Here is a 24,776-nt window from a genome sequence, read left to right as displayed (position 1 = left end):
GAGGCAGCGACAGGGGCACAGATGTGGTCCGACATCAGCCATCCAGTGTGAGTTGCACTCAGAGTACATATGGGCATGTATCCTAAGAGAGAAATCGGAGACCAAGGTCTGTGTAGGAAGAGAAACGTGTTATGGCTATTAAATCAGGATCAACAGTGAGGATCGACAGCAGCAGTGCCAGCGCAGGGGAAGAAAGTGCAAAACGATGCTTAGTGATGATAAGAGGAACTGGGAAAGAGACCTTCAGCCGTGCGTGCCTGAGGGCGCGTTGGCGGGCGCAGGACTGGAGGTGCACTGGGAAACCAGCTGGAGGATGTGCGTTCATTTGCTTGGGCCGCCATAGCATACCGCAGACTGGCTGGACTCAGTAAGAAATGTATTCCCTCACCGTTCTGCAGGCAAAAAGTCCAAAATTGAGGTGTCAGCAGGGTTGGTTCTTCTGAGGCCTCTCTCCTTGCCTGTAAACCGCCGTCTCCTCTGTCTGTGCTTGTCTGTGTCCTAATCTCCTCTTCTTACAGGGACACCAGTCATAGGAGATGAGGGCCTACCCATGGGATCTCATCTTACTTTATTCACCCCTGCAAGGACCCTATCCCCAAATATAGCCACATTCTGCGATACTAGAGGTTGGGACTCCAACATTTGAATCTGAAGGAGACACAATTCAGCCCATCCCAGGAAGAAACTGAAAGAGGGGATTATTTCAATATTAGCCTTTTGTAATTGGCAGTGAAATTAGATGATTAAAGTAAAACTAGTCAGGAAGCAGTTGGAGATCCCAGAATTGATGTATTAAATGTATGTACTAAAACATTTTCAGTGAAGCTGTGAGACTCCATGACTTCTCCAAGAGAGAGGGTATAGAGATAATAAATTTAAATGATGAAAGTTTTATTTAGCACATAATACCGAGGTGCTGTGCTGAGCACTGTGCAATATGTAAAAATGAAATAAAAATATTTTGGCTTCCTCTCCAAAAATGTGCAATGTAATAAATACACAGACACACACATAGCATAACATGAAAACAACCCCGAGAGAGCAAATAAGTGCTCAGGGTGTTTCAAAGGAAGACATCACACTGGTTGGTGAAAAGGAAGGGCCAGAAGGTCTGGGACTGAGGCTTAGCGACAGTCTGTTTCCATCATGAGTGATGATTTCCTCCAGGACTTGATGTTTTCCTTGGATGACGTGTGAGGACCAAGTGATTTAACCCAGGACTTCAGAATAGATCCTTAATCTTTTCATATTGGCTTTGAGCAATGCCAGTGAAGGCTGGACCAGACTCAGAGTTTAAACTGCCCAAGACCATGCAGACACTCTGCTTTATTACTTTTCTCAACTCTAAGGAGAAACAGCTGCAGATCACTCATCACCATCTTTGTGAGAATTCATCTGGAAGCAATGTTCATGGCTCTCCTACCAGGCCAGGCAGCACGTCCGGAGTCCCATCCGCCAGGAGCCCGGCCCCACCCCCAGCTGCTTTCCCCACAATTCCCGCTCCTCCAGGTGGGTGTGCGGTGACTCCAGGAGACCCCTGTCCCGGGACAATGATGTTTCAGGCTGGGAACATCCACAGTTCTACAGGCCAGTGTTCCAGTTTAGTTATCAGTCATTTTAGAAAACTCAGTGGAAATATGAGGGAGGTAAGTACATTTTGACGGAGAGATGAGTGAGTGATTGAAATTAAAATGCTAAAGTTGGGAAGAGCTGGGTGAAGGACGCGCCAGAACCCTTGCGTAGCCCTCAGAAATCATCTGTGACTCTAACACAATTTCACATTTTTAATTGTATTACTAAAAAGAATAGAAAGTAAGGACGTGTCCCGGAATTCATATTAATGAAAAAGGGAAAACATCATTTTATCTAGAAAATGATCACAAACATGTCCAAAGTTACGTACCAAATATACCAAAACAGACAGCGATGGTTATCTCTGTGTGGTCGGATTCAAGGAGATTTTGCATTTCTCTTTCCACATTGCTCACTTCCAACTTTTCTCCAATGAGAATTTTTTAATTTCGTAAGAGAAAATATAAATATGAAGTAAACGAAGCCTTGGGAAAGCTCACCGTCTCACCCAGGACCTCCCCCTACCCCCACCCCTGCCATCTCCCTGGAGGAGGTGAGGGCTGTCTCAGGGCAGAGGATGAGGGACCTCATGACAGCTGGGCTCTGCCTCCCTCTTCAGCTCATCTTCTGCTTCCCTGCTGGTCATCCTGAGCCACCCGCAGGCCCCAGCCCACCTCGCGTGCATAGGACGGTCGGTCTGCAGTGTGAACGCCCTTCCCCCATGCTTTCCCCTGATCAAGGACCCCGCCCTCGGGATTCAGCTCAGACCTTCCCTGATGCCCAGTCAGCTCCAACTACACATGGAAATGTCTCACCCACTTGTCAGCCAGCTCCTTGAGGACACAGCTCTGTGTCACTGTCCACTTTGGAGCTCAGCACAGGCCTGGCACTGAGTCCAGCCTCAAACATTTTTTGAATGATGCTAATTTCATTCATCATATTCATTACTTCCCCTTGAGCTCACCCCATCTTCCCCTAAGTCCCTATGTGCAAAGAGAAATTTACCTCTGTCTAGTCATATAGTTCTCCAGAAAGGGGATGACTGCATCTTGCCTGGGGTAGGTGAAACCAACAGTCACAAATTCCTGGAAATTCTCCTAAGGGCACTGCAGTTACTCACCCACAAAAGGTTTCCGTGTTCAAAATGCTGACAGAAAGTTCTCCAGTATTTCCCTAAACTGTTTCCCTACAGCTTAAAAGCCAACTACTCTCTCTGGAAATTGCAGAGGAGAGAAGCAGAGATTAACTTTTCCTCCCAGACCTAGGGAATGCAGTTTCCAGAAGTTAGAGAGACAGAGAGAGAAAAAACCAGTCAAGGAAGCAGTAAGATTTTCCAGCCCTAACATGTGGTTTCCCCCATATAAAAATCTTTACAAGTTCCAGTCCTTCCTCTTTTCTTTTTTTTCTGTTTTGGAAGAGGGAAGTAATTAGGTTTATTTATTTGATGGAGGTACTGGGGATTGAACCCAGGACCTTGTACATGCTAAGCATGCCCTCTGCCACTGAGATATACCTCCCTAGTCAAGCTCTTCTTGAGACGGGACTTGAAAGAAGATTTTAAACCATTCTGGAAGCTAAAAGTCTAGTACTGTGGCTTCAGTGAGTTGGCGTTGGGTTTCACAGATGATAACTTAACCATTCTGGGCAGCAGAACAAACGCGACACGCAGTCACAACCGTCTGTACCGTCTGTTACCATCTGTAACGCATGTATCAGGCCCTGCCTGGGGGCCCAGCACGGCGCCCCGCACGCACCTGGCAATGAAAGGGGCCTTCAGGTCTGACTCTTGGTTCACAATGAGGGCCCCCTCTTCCTACCCTAAATTCTGATACCCTTTCCCACCCACTTCATGGATCCTTTCCTGGCTGAAGACACTCCCTTTTCCACAGCTCCGCTTCTCCCTGCAGTACCCTTCAAACCTTGGAGAACATAAAGAAAAAAACAAGAAAACAAAAACATAGATACATCGTGTCCTATTTAATATTATATTGTATCCCTCAGGATGTCATGGATACTTATGTGATTTTGTTAATGAGACATTTTAGGACGTGGCTCCTGTCAAAACATTAAAGTTACAAATTAGAATATAAAGAGTTGGCTTTATAAAATATCTGTCAATACAATAGCTTGCATTCAAAATAATACAAATTTGTGGAAAAACTGTCACAGTTTGCAGATGGTATGATATATACATAGAAAATCCTAAATTTGTTACCTAAAAACTCATCAATGAATTCAATAAAGTTGCATGACACAAAACTAATATACAGACATCTGTTGCATTTCTATATGCTAACAATGAATTATAAGAGAGAAATTAAGGAAACAATCCCATTTACAGTTGCATCCATTAGAATAAAATACCTGGGAATAAATCTAAGATGGTAAAAGACCTGTACTCAGAAAACTGACACTGATTAAAGAAATTGAAAATGACACAAACAGATGGAAAGATTGGGAGAATTAATATTGGGAGAATAATAAAAATGACCATACAATCCAAGGCAATCTACAGATTCAATGCAATCCCTATCAAAATACAACTGGAATTTTTCACAGAACTAGAACAAATAATTCTAAAATTTGTATTGAAACACAGAAGTCCTCAAATAGCCAAGACAATCATAAGAAAGAAGAACAAAAGTGGAGGTATCGTGTTCCCTGATTTCAAACCATACTACAAAGCTACAGTCATCAAAACAGTATGGTACTGGCACAAAAACAGACACACAGATCAATGGAACAGACTAGAGAGCCCAGAAATGAACCCACACTTCTGTGGTTAATTAATCTATGACAAAGCAGTCAAGAATATACAATGGGCAAAAACAATCTTTTCAATAAATGATGTTGTAAAAACTGAACAGCTACATGCAAAAGATTCAAACTAGACTACTCTCTTACACCATATACAAAAATAAACTCAAAATGGATTAAAGACTTAAATGTAAGACCTGAAACCATAAAACTTTTAGAAGAAGACATAGACAGTATGTTCTTTGATGTTGGTCTTAGTGATTTTTTTTGGATATGTCTCCTCTATCATGGGAAACAAAAACAGAAATAAACAAATGAACTACATCAAACCAAAAAGTTTCTGCACAGTAGAGGAATATATCAACAGACAAAAAAGCAGCCTACTGAATGAGAGAAGATAGTTGCAAACCATATATCTGGTTTATTAACTTTTAAGAAGTTAATATCCAACATATACAAAGATAACACATAACTCAATATCAAAAAAAAAAAAAAACCCAGTTAAAAAATGGGCAGAGGACCTGAATAGACATTTTCCCAAAGAAGACATATAGATGGACAACAGACATGAAAAGATGCTCAACATCACTAATCATCAGGGAAATGCAAATCTAAATCTCAGTGAGATACCACCTCACATCTGTCAGAATGGCTATTATCAAAAAGACAAGAAATAACAAGTGTTGATGAGGATGTGGAGAAAAGGCACCTTGTACACTGTTGGTGGGAATGTAAATTGGTGCCACCACTATGGAAAACAGTATGGAGATTCCTCCAAAAATTAAAAATAGAGCCACCATATGATCCAGCAATCCCACTTCAGTCTATCTATCTTAAGAAAACAGAAACACTAATTTGAAAATATATATGCACCCCTATGTCCACTGCAGCATTATTTACAACAGCCAAGATATGGAAGCAACCAAGTGCCCATTAATAGATGAATGGATAAAGATGTGGTGCATATATACAATGGGATATTACTCAGCCATAAAAAATGATGAAATCTTGCCATTTGCAACAAGATGGGTGGACCTACAGGTACTATGCTAAGTGAAATAAGTCAAGCAGAGAAAGACAAATGCCATATGATTTCACCTATACGTGGAATCTAAAAACCAAACAAATGAACAAACGTAACTAAATAGAAACAGAATCATAGATACAGAGAACAAACAGGTGGTTGCCAGAAAGCAGGGAGCAGAGGAAAGGAGAGAAATCGTTGAGGGACATTACGAGGCACAACCTTCCAGTTGCAAAATAAATGAGTCACAGGGATGAAATGTACAGTGTGGGAAATATAGTCCATAATTATGTAATACACATAATTTTGTATGTTGACAGATGGTAACTTATCATAGTGATCATTTTGTAATGTACAGAAATACCGAATCACTGTTGTGTAACAGGAACTAACATGGTGTTGTGGGTCAATTACACTTCAAAAACAAACAAACTCATAGGAAAAGAGACGAGATTTGTGGTTACCAGAGGCAAAGGGTAGGGGGAGTGGGAATTGGAGGAAGGCAATCAAAGACACAAACTCCCAGTTATAAGATAAGTAAGTGTCGAGTACAGCACGATAAATATAACTAACACCGCTGCATGTTATATACGAAAGTTGTCAGGAGAGCAGATCCCGGATTCTCACTGCATCTCATTCAATATTATATTTATATGAGGTGATGGATGTTCACTGAACCTATTATGGTCCTCATTTCATGATGTATGTAAGTCAGATCATTATGCTGTACATCTTAAATTGATACAGTCCTGCATGCCAATCATGTCTCAATAAAACTGGAAGAGAGAGAGAGATAAAAATTAAAATGTCCTGAGGCAATGGGGTGACGTTCTGGTGCTGGGAGAGCAGACACAGGGTCAGGGGACAGGTTTGGGTAACTGACCCTTCCAGTGCCCTAGTGCAGGCAGCTAACCTTAGGTACCTGCTCCACAGGCAGAATCTTAAACCCATGCTAATGAACTACCTGATGCTGACTTAGTTCCCATCACGATTCTGCAAGATCACCAACTCTATTTCCAGGCAGCAGCCAACTCCCGACAGCCCCACCGCTTCTGTGTCCCCAGGGCCCCTTGAGTGTTCTACCCACACACTGAGCTGCAAATGCGTGAGTGCATACGTGGCTCTCCCCCATGGATCATGGGCTCTACAAAGCCAGGATGCGCTCCACCCCACCCCACCCCCAGCACCCAGCAAAATTCTGGGCCGTCCCCGAAATGGTCAGTACATATTTGCAAAATGAACAAACCTCCCTCTCCTTTCGGGTGCCTCGCTGGGACGTTCACACTCAAGCAGGTTGGACACAGAACAAATTGACCTCTGACACCTCGGCCCCATGAGGGTACATTTTTGGCTGTTTTGTCCTCTGCTGTGTCCTGAAACAGTGCAAAGCACATAAGTTAACAAATACATGTCGAGTGTGAATCTGCTCTATTTGAAAGGGTGCCTTCTCATCTTTTCTGGTTCATCTGACTTTCCCAGCTCAAGCTCTGCCCTCACAGCGTGCTTTTCTCTTCCTGACAGTTGCCACTATCCCTTTTTTAAAATACATATATGTATGTATGTATGTATGTATGTATGTGTGTATATATGTGTGTGTGTATATATATATATATACATATATATATAGTGGCTCAGAGAGGGCGCTGTGCTGGGCTGGCAGCAACAGTGAGGAGGAACGCATTCAAGCTGCCATCTTTCCAGAACTCCAGCCCCCTGTACAAAACTCTGACATCCTCATGGCACCAAACTGGCAGTTCAAGTGTAGGACTAGAGAAAGCAAGTATCTGGATTGATCCAGGGCTGGGTTTGAGAGGGAAAAAAATTATTGTACAATTGTGCCTCAGGTAGTCTGAAACCATCCAGTAGTGATGTAACAGAGAAGAACAAACCTGACTCCATATTGGATCTGTTCCATTAATGCTAATCTTTGTGCTCAGTCATTCTGGTTCTGCACCTTTGTAAAGGAATGTTGCCTTCAGCCTGAAGTAGATAGGAGAGCCCATTCTCAAGGCTCTGCCACCCAGGCTTGACCTTTTAAAGTGTGAGAGTTTTCATTCACATAGAGATAAAAAGTTGCAGAACAGGGAGTAACATTTGTCTTGCTGGAGGATTCCAGGAACATCATGATCGTACCAATGTGGAAGGCTGCAAGAATAAAGGATTACCACATCCCCTCCGGGGGCTGGCCAGCACCAAGAAGTTTGCAACAAGCAGCCACACTCTGTCCCCTTTTAGTATAAAAGAAGCCTGAATTCTAACTCAGGCAAGATAGTTCTTTGGACACTAGTCCACCATCTTCTCAGTCTGCTGACTTTCTGAACAAAGTCGCTATTTCTTGCCTCAACACCTCGTCTCTCAATGTATTGGTCAGCCGAGGGGCAAGCAGCATGAACTTTGGACTCAGTAATAGTAACACTATCTACTTTTACCTCTAGTCTTATTTTCTTGATTCCGCAATTGGTATTTCATTCTGCTTGCCTTTTTCTCTTTTTCCTCCAAATCATTGCATTTGGCAGAATTATTGATCTGTAGTTTATCCATTTTGGAGATGACATTGAAAAACTATGTACAAATGTGGAAGAACAACTTCTTAACAGTGTTCCTAGTCAAAAGATAAAAAAACATAAATTGAAATCCTCATAAATGCCCCAGAACCTAGTGTAACAGAAGCTTAATAGAAAAAATATTGAACGAAATCCACTTCCACCAACAATGCTAACCTTGACTCTGAGGTAGCATTTTTTTTCAACTTTTGTACATAGATATTTTTATATCACACAATATTTTAAAAGTCTTGATGGTCCTCTCGAAATACGAGATCTTCATATGAGCTCAAATCGAAGAATACCATCTGCCTTGGGTTCTAAGGGTTAACACCTTTGTATCCTGCTAGAGGTCAAGGAATTCTGTGCAGTAATTTGAGCACCACCTAGCGGGCATGGAAGGAAACAGTAATAAAGCAGTTTATTGAGACCGAGGCAGAGTTGACTGTAGATGCCTCCTCTCCCTGCTTCTGGGGACTGAGTGACAACCTACGTGATTCATAGAGCCTTCCACCCACCTCAACACTTTAACAACGTTCATGGGACTCTTCTAAATCCATCCCACTTAAACTGCAAAGCCAGAAACAAGAGCCGTCATCCTTCTAACGCCAAGCAACACCCAGTAGACTAACAGGATGGTGCTTCTGCCCCTAAATCCTGCAGCTCAGCGCTTCTCTTCCCAACAGGCTGTGTGTCTGTCACTTCCTTCCTGGGACACAGTTCCGTGTCATCTGTCCTTCTGCATTTTCTACATCTGGACTTACCCCTGCAGCCTTTACTAATTTACAACCTTTTTTTGCTTGATTCTTTGGAATCCCCTCTGCTTCCCTAAGCTGATTCACACAGCATATTTCAGTCTAATTAAAGAGAGATGGTAATAAAGAATGCTTTCAACAACTCACCAAACAGGTTTTATTAGGATAAAATCAAAGGTAATTCAAAAATATCAAAGGTAATTAAAAAATATTCAATGTCTATGAAGATTAATGAACTTAACTTCTCAATTTAAGAAATAATTTCTAAATTAAAGGAAGGAATATTGAGGGCTCGGCATGTGACAGCTGTTTCACGTATCATGGACTCATTCATGGCAGAAAGCTTGGAAGTCATCTGGTTCCTTTCCACGGTGGAGGAATCCCTCTGAATGTCCAGGTCGTTGACCAGTCTCTGCTTGAACACTTTGTGGGAGAGAGGACAAGCTTCATCTGAAAGGAAGGAAAGTGAATGGGCTCCTACATCAAACAAACTCAAGTCCTAATCCGTGCCCTTGCGTTACTGGCTTTGTGACTTTGGGTAAATAACAAGCCTCTGGAAGGTCCCTTTTCTCATCTATAAGACGGTTTGATTGGAGGTTGAGGGAGAAAGTAAAGATGTCAATGGCCAAGATTGTTATAGAATTAAATGAGCTCACACACTGTTCTTCACGAGTGATCCGTTTCACTTGGAGACGGCTCTGATAGGAACTTATATTTACCTCGCTGCGTTTTCCACCCATTGACACTGTTTTTACCTGAATTTCTCTTTCCCAGATAGGTTTCCAAGTATCCAAAGAACATAAGCCTCCAACTTCCGACCTGACGCCTTCGGACCCACCCCCCCACTTAACTCACATCTTCCACCCTCCCGGATAGGGCTCTTCATTTCCCTCAACTATTCTTCATGGCAGTGCTTCCCAAACTTCTGTATGTGGTACCCTCCAGGGACGTGATGAGATGTGCCCAGTGCTGGGCTGGATGGATGAGGCTGCTCGGAACCCACAGGTTTCACACCATCTCTCAGAGGAACCCCGTGGGGCTGAGCCCACCTGCCTGCTGCAGTGACCTACTCACCAGGCTGCCCTGGACGGCATCCCTCCCTGATCATGCGTGCTGGGACCACCTCCCCAAAAAAGCCATTTGCACCCAAATTCCTATCACATCCTAGTAAATATTGAATACCAAAAAAAATAAAATAAAACTGGCAATACGGTAATAAAAATAGTATGCAAGCAAAGTAAACCTTTATTCATCAAGCTCTTCTCCAAAGCATATATCGATCACTAAGGTCAAAGAAGTGTCTTGGAGGGAAGGGTAGAGCTCAATGGTAGAGCACATGCCTAGCACGCACAAGGTCCTGGGTTCCATCCCCAGTGCCTTCATTAAAAAATAATAAGTGAATAAACAAACAAACAAACAAACAAACCTGATTACCTCCCCCGCTAAAAAAGTGTCTTGCACTAATGAACTTATCTACAAAACAGAAACAGACTCTAGTAAACAATCCTATGGTTACCAGGGGTCTAGGAGGTGGGAAGGGATAAATTGGGAGTTCGAGATTCGCAAATGTTAACTACTATATATAAAATAGAAAAGAAGTCAGATTTCTTCTATATAGCACAGGGAACTATATTCAGTACCTTGTAGTAACCTATAATGAAAAAGAATATGAAAAGGAATCTATGTATGTATATGTATGATTGAAATATGATGCTGTACACCAGAGATTGACATATTGTAACTGACCATACTTAAGTTTTTTTAAAAAACTTTTTAAAAAATTGTCTTGATTAATTAATGAGGGTAATGGCTCAAATTCTATACTTCACTTTGCATGTGGACGTAGTGTATTTTAAATGCATTTCCAGACTGAAAACATCTTTTTTCATAGCTAAAGAACTAGGCTGTAAAAGATTTAATGACTTCCAAGATCACATCTTTAATGGTAGAAGTACAAATAGTTAATATTTATCGAGCATTTACTATATGCCAGGCCCTGTGTTAAATGATCAGGGTCACTCCACTAATTGTAGCAACAGTTTTATATTATGTTCGAGGTGTTATTATACCCCGCTCCACAAATGCAAACATTGATGCTTAAAGAGATTGGCTTCAATTCTGCATCAATCAAAAATTAAAGGGAGAAGTTTTGAACTGGCAAATGGAAAAGCTTTGGCAGGATAAATTGTTTTTACCCTACAAAGTGTTATTCTAATAATGGTTACATATACACCTGCAGTGAAGAGGAAGACGGGGGCAGGTAACCCGATAACAAAACAACAACAAATTACCCCTTTTCTCCACAGTTTATGAAGAACATTTTTTATTGCAGTATGGTTGATTTACAATGTTGTGTTAGTTTCTGGTATAGCATAGTGATTCAGTTTTATATATAGATATAGATACATATACTTTTTCATATTCTGTTTATTGGTTATTACAAGATATTGAATATGTTTCCCTGTGCTGTACAGTGGGACCTTGTTATTTATCTATTTCATACATACTAGTGTGTAACTGCAAGTCTTGAACTCCCAATTTATCCCTCCCTTTCTTCCCCTCTGGTAACCATAAGTTTGTTCTCTATGTCTGTGAGTCTGTTTCTGTTTTGTGGATAAGTTCATTTGTGTCCTTTTTTAAGATTTCACATTATAAGTGATATCACATGATATTTGTCTTTCTCTGTCTTACTTACCTCCCTTAGTATGTATCTCTAGATCCATCTATGCTGCTGCAAATAGCATTATTTTCTTATTTTTGTGGCTGAATAGTATTCCATTGTCTGTGCGTGTGTGTGTGTGTGTGTGTGCACATACATATCTTATTTATCCAATAATCTGTCAATGGACATTTAGGCTGTCTCTATGTCTTGGCTATTGTAAATAGTGCTGCTATGAACATTGGGGTGCAGGTGTCACTTTGAAGTAGGGTTCCTTCTGGATATATGCCCAGGAGTGGAATTCCTGGGTCATATGGTAAGTCTATTCCTAGTCTTTTGAGAAATCTCCATACTGTTTTCCACAGTGGCTGCACCAAACTGCATTCCCACCAGCAGTGTAGGAGGGTTCCCTTTTCTCCACAGCCTCTCCAGCATTTGTCATTTGTGGACTTTTGAATGATGGACGTTCTGACTGGTGTGAGGTGATACCTCATCGTAGTTTTCATTTGCATTTCTCTGATCATTAGCGATATTGAGCATCTTTTCATGTGCCTGTTGGCCATCTGTATGTCTTCATTGGAGAAATCTGTTTAGGTCATGAAGAACATTTTTGGGGTGAACTATCCATGTAGTTGAATCAAACTTTCACTATCTATTGTACATTTAGCTAACTTTGGACTTTATCTTAAACAAATGGCCACTTCGGTGTGTCACCTAAGCAACTGAGGCTACAAAAGTTGTTAAGGTGATTGTCTGATTAGGTAAAACTGAAAACTTGGGTGTTTTTAGAGCTGACGTCATCGGAACTATAGTAAAATGAGCTGTTTATTCTTGACTTTGTAGGCTTTCTGGGTTTGTTTTCTAGATACATAGATGGAATTTGCACCAAAATTATTCTTCTTCTTCTTCCTTTTTTTTTTTTTTTTTTTTTTTGATCTTTTTGTTGGGGGGGAGTAATTAGGTTTACTCATTTACTTTTGATGGAGGTACTGGGGATTGAACCCAGGACCTTGTGCATGATAAGCATGCACTCTACCACTGAGCTATACCCTCCTCCCCCAAAATTCTAAATACAGAGAAAGAGTCCTGGGCATACAGCCAAGTTTTCGTGTTGAGATGCTGCAACACTTGTCTGCCCACATGAAATAGCTGTCATCCTCCATGAAGCCTGGGCTCTGTGGTTTGTTTACACTGACTCACACTACAGCTACTTGATATTTAAAGTAAAATGGAAATTTTAATGTATTCTGCTCCAACTCATGCAAGTTGCAGATTTTCTTTTTGTTTCCGGGTGTCCCGTTTATTTAAGCTTCTTATAATAATAGTTCCAAGCCTGGAAATTAGTTAGGTTTCTGGAGGTTCCCTTTTTTTTTTTTTATTTCCTTATCATTTAAAAATCACAGGGAACTATATTCAATATCTTGTCGTAACTTACGGAGAAAAAGAATATGAAAACAAACACGTGTGTTCATGTATGACTGAAGCATTGTGCTGTACACCAGAAATTGACACAACATTGTAAACTGACTATACTTCAATAAAAATATGCATATACAAAAAAAATCAAATTATCTCACTTCATTCTACTTTTGTAAGAATGGGCCACAAATCCTGTTTCCTGCTAATGACGAGTTGACAGTCCTTTAAAGAAGAGCTGGACGACATACTGACAGGAGAAAGTCAATTGGAAAAAAAAAAAGTGAACGCGTCTTTGGAAAATGAGTCAGTGCCTAGAAACCGACCGCATTCAACACACAAAATTTGCTCCAAGTGAGCAAATTGAAAATGCTTCAAGAGAAGCAGCATGATAAATATATCTAGAGTTGTCAGGCAGGAAGTTCTTTATAAAGAATTCCAGTTAATTGCAATGACATCAGTTTCTGGAGCATCTCTGGAATACATTGATGGATTTAAAAAAAAAAAACCTAAATTCCATAAATCAACTCACTAAATGCATTCAGAACTTTTACCTAGAATTGTCAGAGGCTGAATGCCTAAATGTGTTCTGGTAACCCACTGAGTGTCCACCCGAAACAAAGAAGACGTTAAAAAAAAAAAAAAAACCCTTTTTGGAGGAGGAAAATTATAATGGCACATTCCAACATGCCAAATGAGCAACAAATGCATCACAGAGACTTTATATTAAACAGCTAACTTTGACAAAGATATCCAAAATTTCAAGATATTTTTCTCCTCTTCATCCTAATAATCAAAGTCACATTATCCCTTCCCTCCCCAATATAGGAATAGATGAAATGATAGACCTAGAGATTGTCATCCTAGCTGAAGTCAGCCAGAAAGAGAAAGAAAAATACCATATGATACCACTCATATGTGGAATCTAAAAAAAGAAAAAAAGAAGACACTAATGAACTCATCTACAAAATAGAAACAGACTTGCAGACATAGTCAACAATCTTATAGTTACAAAGGGAAAGGGGTTGGGAAGGGATAAATTGGAGAATTTGAGATTTGCAAATGTTAGCCAATATATAAAAATAGATTTTAAAAAACAAGTTTCTTCTGCGTAGTACAGGGAACTATATTCAATATCTTGTAATAACCTTTAATGAAAAAGAACATGAAAATGAATATACGTATGTTCATGCATGACTGGGACACTGTGCCGTACACCAGAAATTGACACATTGTAATTGACTGTACTTCAATAAATAAATTAAATAATTAAATATTTTTTCTTTAAAAGTGAAAAAATGAAGAAGAAATGAAATGCACACACAAAATGGCACACAAAAGGCTGCAAAATGGCCTGTTTGCCCAGACAATTTAGTAAAGAGGCCAACTCAGGTCCTCACAGGAGATTGAGTTGCTGCCCATGGCCACCCAGGTCAAAGGGAGAGCCAGGACACTTGTGATTCTAGCAGCTGCTATTCACAAGGACAGTCGTGAGCATTTATAGCCCTGGAGAGCTTGCACGCACCTTAATCATAACAATCCTATCAAGCCGCTGGGACGTGTATTAATATTACTGTCGCCATTCTACAGAAGAGACCGGAGCCCAAGTCTCCAGAGAGCCCAGTTTTCTCTCCTCCAACCACTACTCAGTCTCAGTCCTTAAACTGTAGGTCCCTAATAGATTTCAAGTGCTTTCAGAAGCTTAGATTGTCCCACACCACACTGCTGTCAGAGGCACTGCACCTGTTTACTGATGTATTCAATGCCAAGAAGACAAGGCTGGCTCTGTCATTCGACGAAATAATGGGTGGATTATTTAAGAAGATGAAGATCACTTCAGAACCAATGAAAAAAAAAAACAACAGTGTGATCAAATCAGAGGACTAAAATAAAGACACATCACTCCTCTGATGACAACCAGATATGAGGCCAGAAAACTAGCAAATGAGTGGCTTGTAGTGACCTATAATGAAAAAGAATATATGTATAAATGTGTAACTGAATCACTATACTGTACACCAGAAACTAACACAACATTGTAAATCGATTATACTTCCATTTAAAAAAAAAAAACTAGCAAATGAGGCCCTGGGCTTGGACATCATCATGAACCTGCAATGAAGAGGCACCAGGAGAGGCTGTGGAGAAAAGGGACCCTCCTACACTGTCGGTGGGAATGCAGTTTGGTGCAGCCATTGTGGAAAACAGTATGGAGATTCCTCAAAAAACTAAAACTAGACTTACTATATGATCCAATAACCCCACTCCTGGCCATATAGCCAGAGGGAACTCTAATTCAAAAAGATACATGCATCCCAATGTTCATAGCAGCACTACTTACAATGGCCAAGACATGGAAACAACCTAAATGTCCATTGATAGATGACTGGATAAAGAAGTTGTGGTATATTTATACAACAGAGTACTACTCAGCCATAAAGAAGAGCAAAATAATGCCATATGCAGCAACATGGATGGACCTGGAGAAGTCATTCTAAGTGAAGTCAGCCAGAAAGAGAAAGAAAAATACCATATGATATCACTTACATATGGAATCTAAAAAAAAAAAGACAAATGAACTTATTTACAAAACAGAAACAGACTCACAAACATAGAGAACAAACTTACGATTACCAAGGGGGAAAGGGGGTGGAAAGGGATAAATTGGGGGTTTAAGATTTGCAGATACTAACTACTATGTATAAAATAGATGAACAACAAGTTTCTTCTGTTTAGCACAAGGAACTATATTCAATATCTGGTAATAACCTATAATGGAAAAGAAAATGAAAACGAAAAAGAAAGAGGCTCCAGGCGCCACTCCACCCTGCTCTGCAGGAAACACCAAAATATTTCCATAGCAACGGTAACTAAAGACATCATCAGGATGTTAAAAATGCTCAGGAAGGAGAAAGAACCATAAACTGGGGACAAACAGGATTGTTTCCTGGTGGAGTGAAGCCCACTGTTTGCTCCCAGGAAACAGAAATATTTACCCACCTGAGGCAGGCTGTACCCAGCTATTTCAGCTGGCCAAACCCATCCTCCTCATCTGTATTCTTTTAAGAAAAGAAATCAACCAAAGAGTTGAAAACACAAGGAACTCAGGAATGCAGGTACCAGGGAACGTGGCAGCTCTAGACTTAATGGATTGGTTACGAGGCAAGAAAGGAGACAAATCACTTATTAACTGTGAAACCTCTTATGGCCAGACAGGTATTGTCCGGCACACAGACAAGAATCAGACATAGATTCTGTCCTGGGAGTGTTCAGTGTTGCAGGGAGAAATGAAAGGTAAATTTCTATGAAAATCAACTAGAATATGATAGATGTCAAAAGAAAAATCAGATTCTTGCTATTAGATTTTAGATCATTGGAGGGTCTTATGGGTTGAATTATGTTCCCCAAAAAAAGATATGTTAAAATCCTAAACCCTAGTACCCCAGAATATGACTTGGTTTAGAAATAGGGTCTTTGCAAATACAATCAAGTTAAAATGGGGTGGGGGGAGGTGTGTAGCTCAGTGGCAGAGCACGTGCTTAGCACGCACGAGGTCCTGGGTTCAATCCCCCAGTTCCTCCATTAAATAAACAAACAAACAAACTTAATTACCTCCCCCACAAAAAGAAATTAGGAAAAAAAATTAAATCTCAGAACTGTGAAGATAAATTTCTGTTGTTTTAAGTCACCCAGTTTTGGATAGTTTGTAAACACAGCCCCAGGAAGCTAATACACAGGGAGAGAATATTTTGTCGTACTAAATAGATTCTTTTTGGTGGCAGTGGAATTAAGCATATGCATTTATGTATTTTTTAGTGGATGTGCTGGGGATCGAACCCAGGACCTTGTGCATGCTAAGCAGGCACTCTACCACTGAGCTATACCATCCCCCACAGATTTTTTTTTAATTGATGTATAGTCAGTTTACAATGTTACTTTCAATTTCTGGTGTACAGCACAATAGTTCAGTCATACATGTATATACACATACTCGTTTTCATACTATTTTTCATTATAAGTTACTACAAGATGTTGAATATAGTCCCCTGTGCTATACAGTAGAAACATGTTATTTATCTACTATATAAATATAGGTCAGTATTTGCAAATCTCAAACTCTCAATTTATCCCTTCCCACCCCCTTCCACCTGGTAATCATAAGCTTGTTTTCTATGTCTGTGAGTCTGTTTCTGTTTTATAAATAAGTTCATTTGTCTTTTTTTTTTTTTTGGTTCCACATATAAGTGATATCATATGGTATTTTTCTCTTTCTGGCTTACTTCACTTAGTATGACCATCTCCAGGCCCATCCAAGTTGCTGCAAATAGCATTATTTTATTATTTTTTATGGCTGAGTAGTATTCCATTGTATAAAAATACCACAGCTTCTTTATCCAGTCATCTGTCGATGGACATTTAAGTTGCTTCCATGTCTTGGCTATTGGAAATAGTCTGCTGTGAACATTGGGGTACATGTATGTTTTCGAATGAGAGTTCCCTCTGGCTATATGCCCAGGAATGGGACTGCTGGATCATACAGTAAGTCTGTTTTTATTCTTTTGAGGAATTTCTGTACTGTTTTCGAAGTACATCTAAACTGCACCTTGAAGAACTTGTAGCCTCTAAATGGTAGGAAATGGAACTTCCTCTTTATATGATCATAGCATCTACCATTCCTTGAGGTCCCACCATGCGCCAAGTATAGTACCAGGAATCCTTCACGTGTAACCGGAGTGGATTCCAGCTCCTATGCAGAGGGCATCCAGACCTCACCTCCCCAGCTGACCCTCCCCTCCACCCCAGCATGGTTGATATGTATAGAAGCTTCAGTTTGACAGACAGAAGAGGACTGGGGTGGGAGGGGAGAAAAATGGAGCAGATGGCACATTATCTGTTCCCTGGCCCTGACACCCATGCGGAAGAGAGGGTGGAAGGAAGCGAGCTCCAGAGTGAGTTGTTTTGTTTTCCCGTGAAACAGGTGAGGAACCAGGCAGAGGTCTGAGAGGCTCTGCCTCTGGGGCTGAGACGGCTTAGAGCGCAGGGAGGCCTCTCCCCTCCTCCCACAGAACCCGGCCCACAGGGAGGCACCTAAGGACTGGGCGTTCCAGGAACAGCAGGTGTCAGCACCCTTGGCGTGGGCTGTGCCCTCACCACAGACTGTGACCCAGTGACCCTGGAGAAGCTCCAGCCGTGGCAAAGCCATAGCCAGTTGCCCTGCAAGCCGATGGTGGGCATATGGCACCTGGGCCCAAAGTGCACAGGGGCCACCACCACGCCCACAGAGGCAGGTCGGCAGTTTTAATTAATTACGACTTTTTGATTTAGGCGGAGGTAATTAGCTTTTACTTATTTACTTGTTTATTATTTTAATGGAGGTACTGGGGATTCAACCCAGGACCTCGTGCACTCTTCCAACTGAGCTAGACCCTCCCCTCACACAAGGAAACTTCTAGCTGGGAAGACTCTGAAGGGAGTTCATTGCCTGCAGTCAAGTATGCTGGAGATTCATGCCCGAAAAATTGGAATACGAAAATAATGTGAGACTTGTTTTGTGACAACCGGCTGATGAGGCCTGGAACACACTGGTGAGGCACAGATTTTCCCATTTAATGCAGCTGAAACCCATCATTATTCCCACTCTAGAGGCAAGAAAACTGAGGCTCCGGAGCTTAAATATCTTTCCCATCCTGTTCCCCAGTCACTCAGTGACTGAACCAGAAATCAAATCGTGTCTGTGTGTCACTCAGGCTCTGCTCTTTCTGCTGTTACACACTTGTTGATCTAAACGGGGGAAAGCATGACACTTGCAAGGAATTTGGGAAAGAGTGCAGTTGGGCAGGATACCAGCCGGGGTCCTGGCAAGAAACAGAAGGCAACCCAGGTTGTTCAAATGAAGAGACGAATAAAGATGCTCTAACACAGCTGTGGGCAGGATGAAGCGAACCAGCAGGGAATATGAAGACACCCAGGGCACTATGAACTCATCTGCAGAACAGAAACAGACTCGCAGACATAGTAAACAACCTTATGGTTACCGGGGAGAGGGGGTGGGAGGGGATAAATTGGGAGTTTGAGATTTGCAAATATTAACTACTGTATATAAAAGTAGATTTAAAAACAAATTTCTTCTGTCTAGCATAGGGAACTATATTCAATGTCTTGTAGTAATCTTTAATGGAAAAGAATATGAAAATGAGTATCTGTATGTGTACGCATGACTGGGACATGATGCTGGACACCAGAAATTGACACATTGTAACTGACTATACTTCAATTAAAAAAAAAGAAAGAAAGACACCACACAGAGACCAGGAGCAGGCGGAAGTCTTTACAGTCCTAGTGAGCCCTCACAGGAACCGGAGCCACGGAGGAGAGGCTGCCAGCCGGATGTGTGGTCCTGGAGGGACCCTGCCCTGCCAGGGACGCCACAGCAAAGCAGGGAGAGAGTGGACAAGACTCTGCTCCCTCCTCTGACTCCCAATCTGCAGGTGCCACCTACCAGCCTTGCCCAGCTGGACACCAGCTGTCAGGGGATCCTGGGAGGGGAGGCAGAAGGAAGAAAAGGAAGACATACCTTTTAGGAGTGGTTATAGCTCAATGGTAGAGCACATGCTTAGCATGCATGAGGTCCTGGGTTCAATCCCCAGTACCTACGTCAAAAAAAAATAGTTAAAAAAAAACTGTTAGAACTCAGTTTTCTTGCTGACTTGTCCTTCTGCTATAGCTGTGTTATCAATACCATCCCTGAGTAGAGCAAATCATCTCCTTTCTCTTCCTGCTTGTTTACTGGGGAAACACTACATGGCCAAAAGTTTCTTCTCCTGGAATGTCCATCTCCTCCATTCATTATATCCATAACTCCCATTTCCAATGGTCCTGCCCCCATACCTCTCCCCAGAGTCCCTTGAATCCACTAAGGTTTCTATCCAATTAAAATTGGTGCAAAGGACCTCTTGGGGAGTGATGGAAATGTTAGCTAGCTTTTTTTTTTAAAACCTTTATTATGGTATGATTCTTGTAAACTACACATATTTCAGATGTACAATTTGATGAATTTCAATAAATGTATACACACATGCTATCACATCACAATCAAGATAGCTCACATTTTCATCACTCCCCAAGAGGTGCAATTTTCAAACTCCCAATTTATCCCTTCCCACCCCCTTTACCCCCTGGTAACCATAAGTTTGTTCTCTATGTCTGTGAGTCTGCTTCTGTTTTGTTGATAAGTTCATTTGTGTTCTCTTTTTTTTTAAGATTCCATATCTAAGTGATATCATATGGTATTTTTCTCTCTTTTTCTGGCTGACTTCACTTAGAATGACTATCTCCAGGTCCATCCATGTTGCTGCAAGTGGAATTATTTTATTCTTTTTTATGGCTGAGTAGTATTCCAATATGTATAGATATATACCACAGCTTCTTTATCCAGTCATCTGTAGATGGGCATTTGGGTTGTTTCTGTGTCTTGGCTATTGTAAATAGTGCTGTTGTGAACATTGGGGTACATGTGTTTTTTTGAATTAATATTAACTATCTTGATTGTGGCGGTGGTTTCATAGGTATGTGTATATATATATATATATAAATTCATCAAACTGTACATCTGAAATATGTGTGGCTTACTGTACAAGAATCATACCACAATAAAAGTATAAATACATACATACATAAAATTGGTGCAAAGGAAACCCACTGAGAAACCAAGCCCCTAAGACACTATAATTTCACCCATGGAATTATAAAAAGCTAGAATGGGTTGAGAAAAGTTAAATAAATGGTGCTAGAGAAAACCTGACATGGAAAAATCAGTAAGTTATTAAAATGATTATCCACAAAGCAAATCACTGTACTTTGCACATTAGAATACCCAACTCCCACCATGCATTTGGCATTTAATTGAATTTACAGAGTTTTCATTTGCTCCCGACTCTTCAGGCAGGACCACCTGCCTTTGTAAACCGAGTTCCGTCTCAAATCCACACTTCAAACACATGTCAGGATGTTCAGACAGAGGTTCAGTGTTCTCTCCAGGGCATCACTTCTGTTTTAAGCTGGGATGCAGTCTAGTCTGGCTGCTGAATGCAGAGCTGCGATTCGTGGTTAGTTGCATGTCTTGGTGTGAATCTTTCCCACACTCCGCCCGTGCCCTTTGCCACGGTCTCTGGAATTTCTCCCACACTGCCCATCAGGTTTGCATGTGGTGGTGGTTGAGGAGTCTCTTAGGAACAATACTTTTAACAGAGTGAGGAAGCGAGACCAGGCAGAGAGAAAAGAGGGGCTGAGTTCCAACTGAGGCTGCAGCTAATCCCATGGAGGGCTCTGGGGCTGGGAAGGCCGTTCAGAGATGTTTTGAATTGACGCAAGGGGCCTTGCCTTCTTATGTCTGACCAGTCAGCACATGTGGGCTGCCTTGGGGACACCCTTGAGCAAAGCCATGTCCTTCAGCTGAGGGCAGTGCCGGGTAGGCAGTGAAGACGGAAGTGGGTAGGGGCTGTCTGTGAGCCGTCATCTCGAGCCATAGTCCCAGCAACTGAGGGAACCAGAGCCTCGGTTCTGGAAGGGGATCAGGAGGGGCAGCACAGTTCCCACGACACCCAGTGAGGGTGAGGATGTCTCTCTGCTTCTTGACGTGGAGTTTGGCCTCGTGACTTGCCTGGACCAACGGCTCAAGGAAAAAGTGAATGTGCCGGTTCTGAGTGTAGGCCTTTGGACAACTTCCTTCTTACACTTGACCAGGCTAACCTGCTGGCCTCACGCAAGTGAGAGGCACTCGGAATACAGCCCCAGGAGAAAAAGGGGGAGGGGAGGGGGAGGGAGGGGGAGGAGCCAGCCAGCCAGCGAGCCCAGATTAGACCAGCGAGCCTCAAGATGACCGAGGGTCCCTATAGAAATAAGCTCTTGCTTGTGTGTGATGAGGTTTGTTACGATTTGATGGCACGTCCATTCCACAGGTTCTGACTTGACCCATCGGTCCCAACATCCAGTACTCATGACGGTTAAACTTTGTGTCAACTTGACTGGCTGTGGGTGCGCAGATTAACTTGGGTTTCCAGTGTGTCTTTGAGGCTGTTTCCAGATGAGATTAGCATTTGAATCAGCAGACTCAGTAGAGTAAACTGCACCCCCAGGTGGAGTGGACATCATCCAATCCGTTAAGGCCCTGACTAGAACAAAAGGGAGAGGAAGGAAGAATTCATCCTTTTTTTTTCCCTGCCTCACTCCAGGAGCTGGGACATCTCATCTCCTCGGGCTCTCAGACAGGGTTTACAGCATCAGCATCTCTGGTTCTCAGGCCTTTGAACTTGGACTGAACCACACCACTGGCTTTCCTGGGACTCCAGCTTGCAGATGGCAGATCCCATCTTCTCATGGGACTTCTCAGCCTCCACAGTTGTGTAAGACGATTCCTCGTAACACATCTCCACGTGGCAACTTAAATGCACTCCACTCCTATGACGACTGAAATAAATGCACAGCCTGAAAGTTGAGAGTTATGTTTTATTTGGCAGACATTTCTGAGGACATGAACCCCTTTGAGCTCAGGGTGACACCTCCCAGATCGCTCTGAGGGGCTGCTCCGAAAAGGCAGGGGAGGACCCAGGATATACAGGAGCTTTACAACAAAGACCAGGTAGTTGGAACATTAAAAGATCACTTGTTAACTGAAGAAAACCAGACATCTCACGTTACAGAATTTGGCGCTTTTCTATGTATGGGAGTGAGCAAATATATCGGCTCATTGAATTGATTCCTTTGACAAGCACCTAGCTATCTAGGGCCAGCATCCTGTCCTTTATTATTCTGAGTCCCCTCAGAGTGCACCACTGTGAGTGGCTGCAGAGGCCAGGCTGCAGGCTTGTCTTCACTGGGGAGTGGCAGCAGCTGCTGACGACCTGATGGCTTCAGCGTTCTTTCTTTACTGGTTACATTTGCAGTATTTTTAGTTCACACCTATAAGTTATGGTCAATGTTCATTTGCTTTTATTTCTAGGTGCAAAGATCAGGAGCCTGGAAGATATTGTGGGTGATGGGGGGTGGCAAAGAATGGGCCAGTTCCCACTGCCTTGCAGACCCTCAGGCTGCCCCATCCTGCCCACTGCCCTCCACATACTTGAGTTCGGCCAGTAGAGGAGGTGATCAAGTTGGGTGCGGTAATGCCAATAGTAAATTGGAGTGTCTGCCCTCGGATTCCTGGACCATTGAGCCAAAGACAATATCAGCTGAAAGAAGCAAGAATGACCCCGGGGGCAGGTGCCTCTAGTCCCACATAGGTCTTTTCCTGGGACTTCCAGGCTCTGGGGCTTTCTTCACTTCACATCACATCAGCCCACGGGGGCCTCTCTGAGCAACCACTTCAAACGCTGCTGTTGGTGGAGGAATTCTGCTCCCTGAAATTCTACTGCCAACTTTTGGCAGCATGCTTTGCTTTTTTTCTCTTCCTTTTAAAGCTGACAAAGAGAAGCAAAGGGCAGAAATCATGCTCACCAAATAAAGAAACACCCTGCTTTTTTTTTTTTTTCAAACCTCTTTTGCGTCAGAAAATCCATTCCCAAATGAGCCGTAACCAGCTGGGACTACACGTAGCCTGAGTCTTATAAGAGAAAGTTCTAATCACAGACTTCATATGTGATGACCAGTGGGTCCAAGTTTTGGTTCCAAAGGGAGTTGAGAGTTTGAAATCCTTCACGACTCTGCCTCCAGCATTTTCACCACGGCACGCGCTTCCCAATTATGAGACGATTTCATTTGAAACCTGAGTGAAACTGTGAGTCACTCCCCTTCACCTCCCAAATTCCTAAAACAGCTACTCGTTGTTTTTAATGGTGCTGGGGGAAAAAAAAGAAAGAACGAAAACAAGAGAAGAAAAGAAAACAGTGCATTCCTGAAACATTATGAAAGACAAACAGAAGACAAGCCAGGACAGCATACTGGAGAGCATCCTGGGGAAGCCTTGGTCTTTTATGCCAAGACGCTTTAACAAAAGAGGAAAACCAAAGGGTGGCCCCTGGGGCATCTGGAAGGATAAACAAAAATGAAAATTCCCAACACTAGTGAGCACTCACCCTTCTCCCATTTCATGTGTCCTTGTCATTTATTCTCCTGACTACCCAATGAGGCCGAGGACACTATGACTCCTATCTTATAGATGAGAAGATTGAAGTTAACACCTGTTCTGAAACTATTCCAAAAAAATGCAGAGGAAGGAGCATTCCAAACTCATTCTACAAGGCCACCATCACCCTAATACCAAAACACAGACAAAGATATCACCAAAAAAGAAAATTACAGGCCAATATCACTTATGAATATGGATGCAAAAGTCCTCAACAAAATACTAGCAAATAGATGAGAAGATTGAGAAACGAAGACCCAGGGAGGTTAAGCAACGTACCAAGGCACACAGCTAGAAAAGGTGGAGCTGAGATGCGAAGTCTTGCTCCAAATCCTGTGTTTCAACCATGAGTTGCCATGAGTGGTCCACCGCCAGCTTAAAGATGCATGTGGATATTTCATTCTAGTCCTCTTGCCAGTGGATCCAACCGGTGTTCCAGGTTCTTGTTCCGTCCCAGAAAGAATTCAGAGACAAGACACAGAGGTTAAAAAAGTAAAGAGAGGATTTATTAAAGGATGGATAGCACACTCTCAAGGCGAGAGCAGGCAGGCTCAGGTGAGCGGCTGCCCTGAGTTTCTTACGTAAGTTACTTACATAGGGTGTAAAATGAATGGGCGGAATATTCACCGGGGAGGGAAGGGCTTAGGGTCATATTTCCTGATTATGATCCCAACTCCACCTTCCCAAAGGGAGGAGGGATTTTTGTCCTTATTTAGTCTGGATCAGAAGTGTCGTGGCGTCGGTGCATGATGGGTACTTCTGATCTGCAAGGCTAATTTTATTGAAATGAGGGCATAATGAGCAAAAGGTTACATTCAGACACTGGAAATTCCTGCCTTTTCTGACCTTTATTTCTTGGTCTCTAGGCCAAAAGGTGTGGCCCCTTATCGGCCCAAAGACTCCTGCTTTTCTTTCTCTGCCCAGGGGCCCC

At 42.2% G+C, this 24,776-nt stretch overlaps 1 long non-coding RNA gene and 1 other non-coding gene across 4 annotated transcripts; both read right to left on the bottom strand.

Annotated features, from left to right (window-relative positions):
- Window positions 1-3,548: 3,548 nt before the first annotated feature.
- LOC123613938 (uncharacterized) lies at window positions 3,549-24,432 on the bottom strand. Of its 3 annotated transcripts, XR_012501173.1 has the most exons (6): window positions 24,125-24,432; window positions 19,301-19,376; window positions 8,074-9,101; window positions 7,783-7,955; window positions 6,600-6,726; window positions 3,549-6,129 (listed from the first exon to the last, which is right to left on the bottom strand). It is a non-coding gene; the product is annotated as an uncharacterized LOC123613938 (long non-coding RNA). The 3 variants fall into 3 exon arrangements; XR_012501172.1 differs by having other exon boundaries at window positions 7,783-9,101; XR_006721378.2 differs by lacking the exon at window positions 19,301-19,376 and having other exon boundaries at window positions 7,783-9,101.
- TRNAD-AUC (transfer RNA aspartic acid (anticodon AUC)) lies at window positions 12,292-12,364 on the bottom strand. Its single transcript has one exon. It is a non-coding gene; the product is annotated as a tRNA-Asp (tRNA).
- Window positions 24,433-24,776: the final 344 nt, after the last annotated feature.

Source organism: Camelus bactrianus, chromosome 20, assembly GCF_048773025.1.
Source record: "Camelus bactrianus isolate YW-2024 breed Bactrian camel chromosome 20, ASM4877302v1, whole genome shotgun sequence".
In the NCBI taxonomy this organism is placed as follows: Eukaryota; Metazoa; Chordata; class Mammalia; order Artiodactyla; family Camelidae; genus Camelus; species Camelus bactrianus.
The sequence above is the reverse complement of the archived record's forward strand: the minus strand, read 5'-3'. Positions and strand labels throughout refer to the sequence as shown.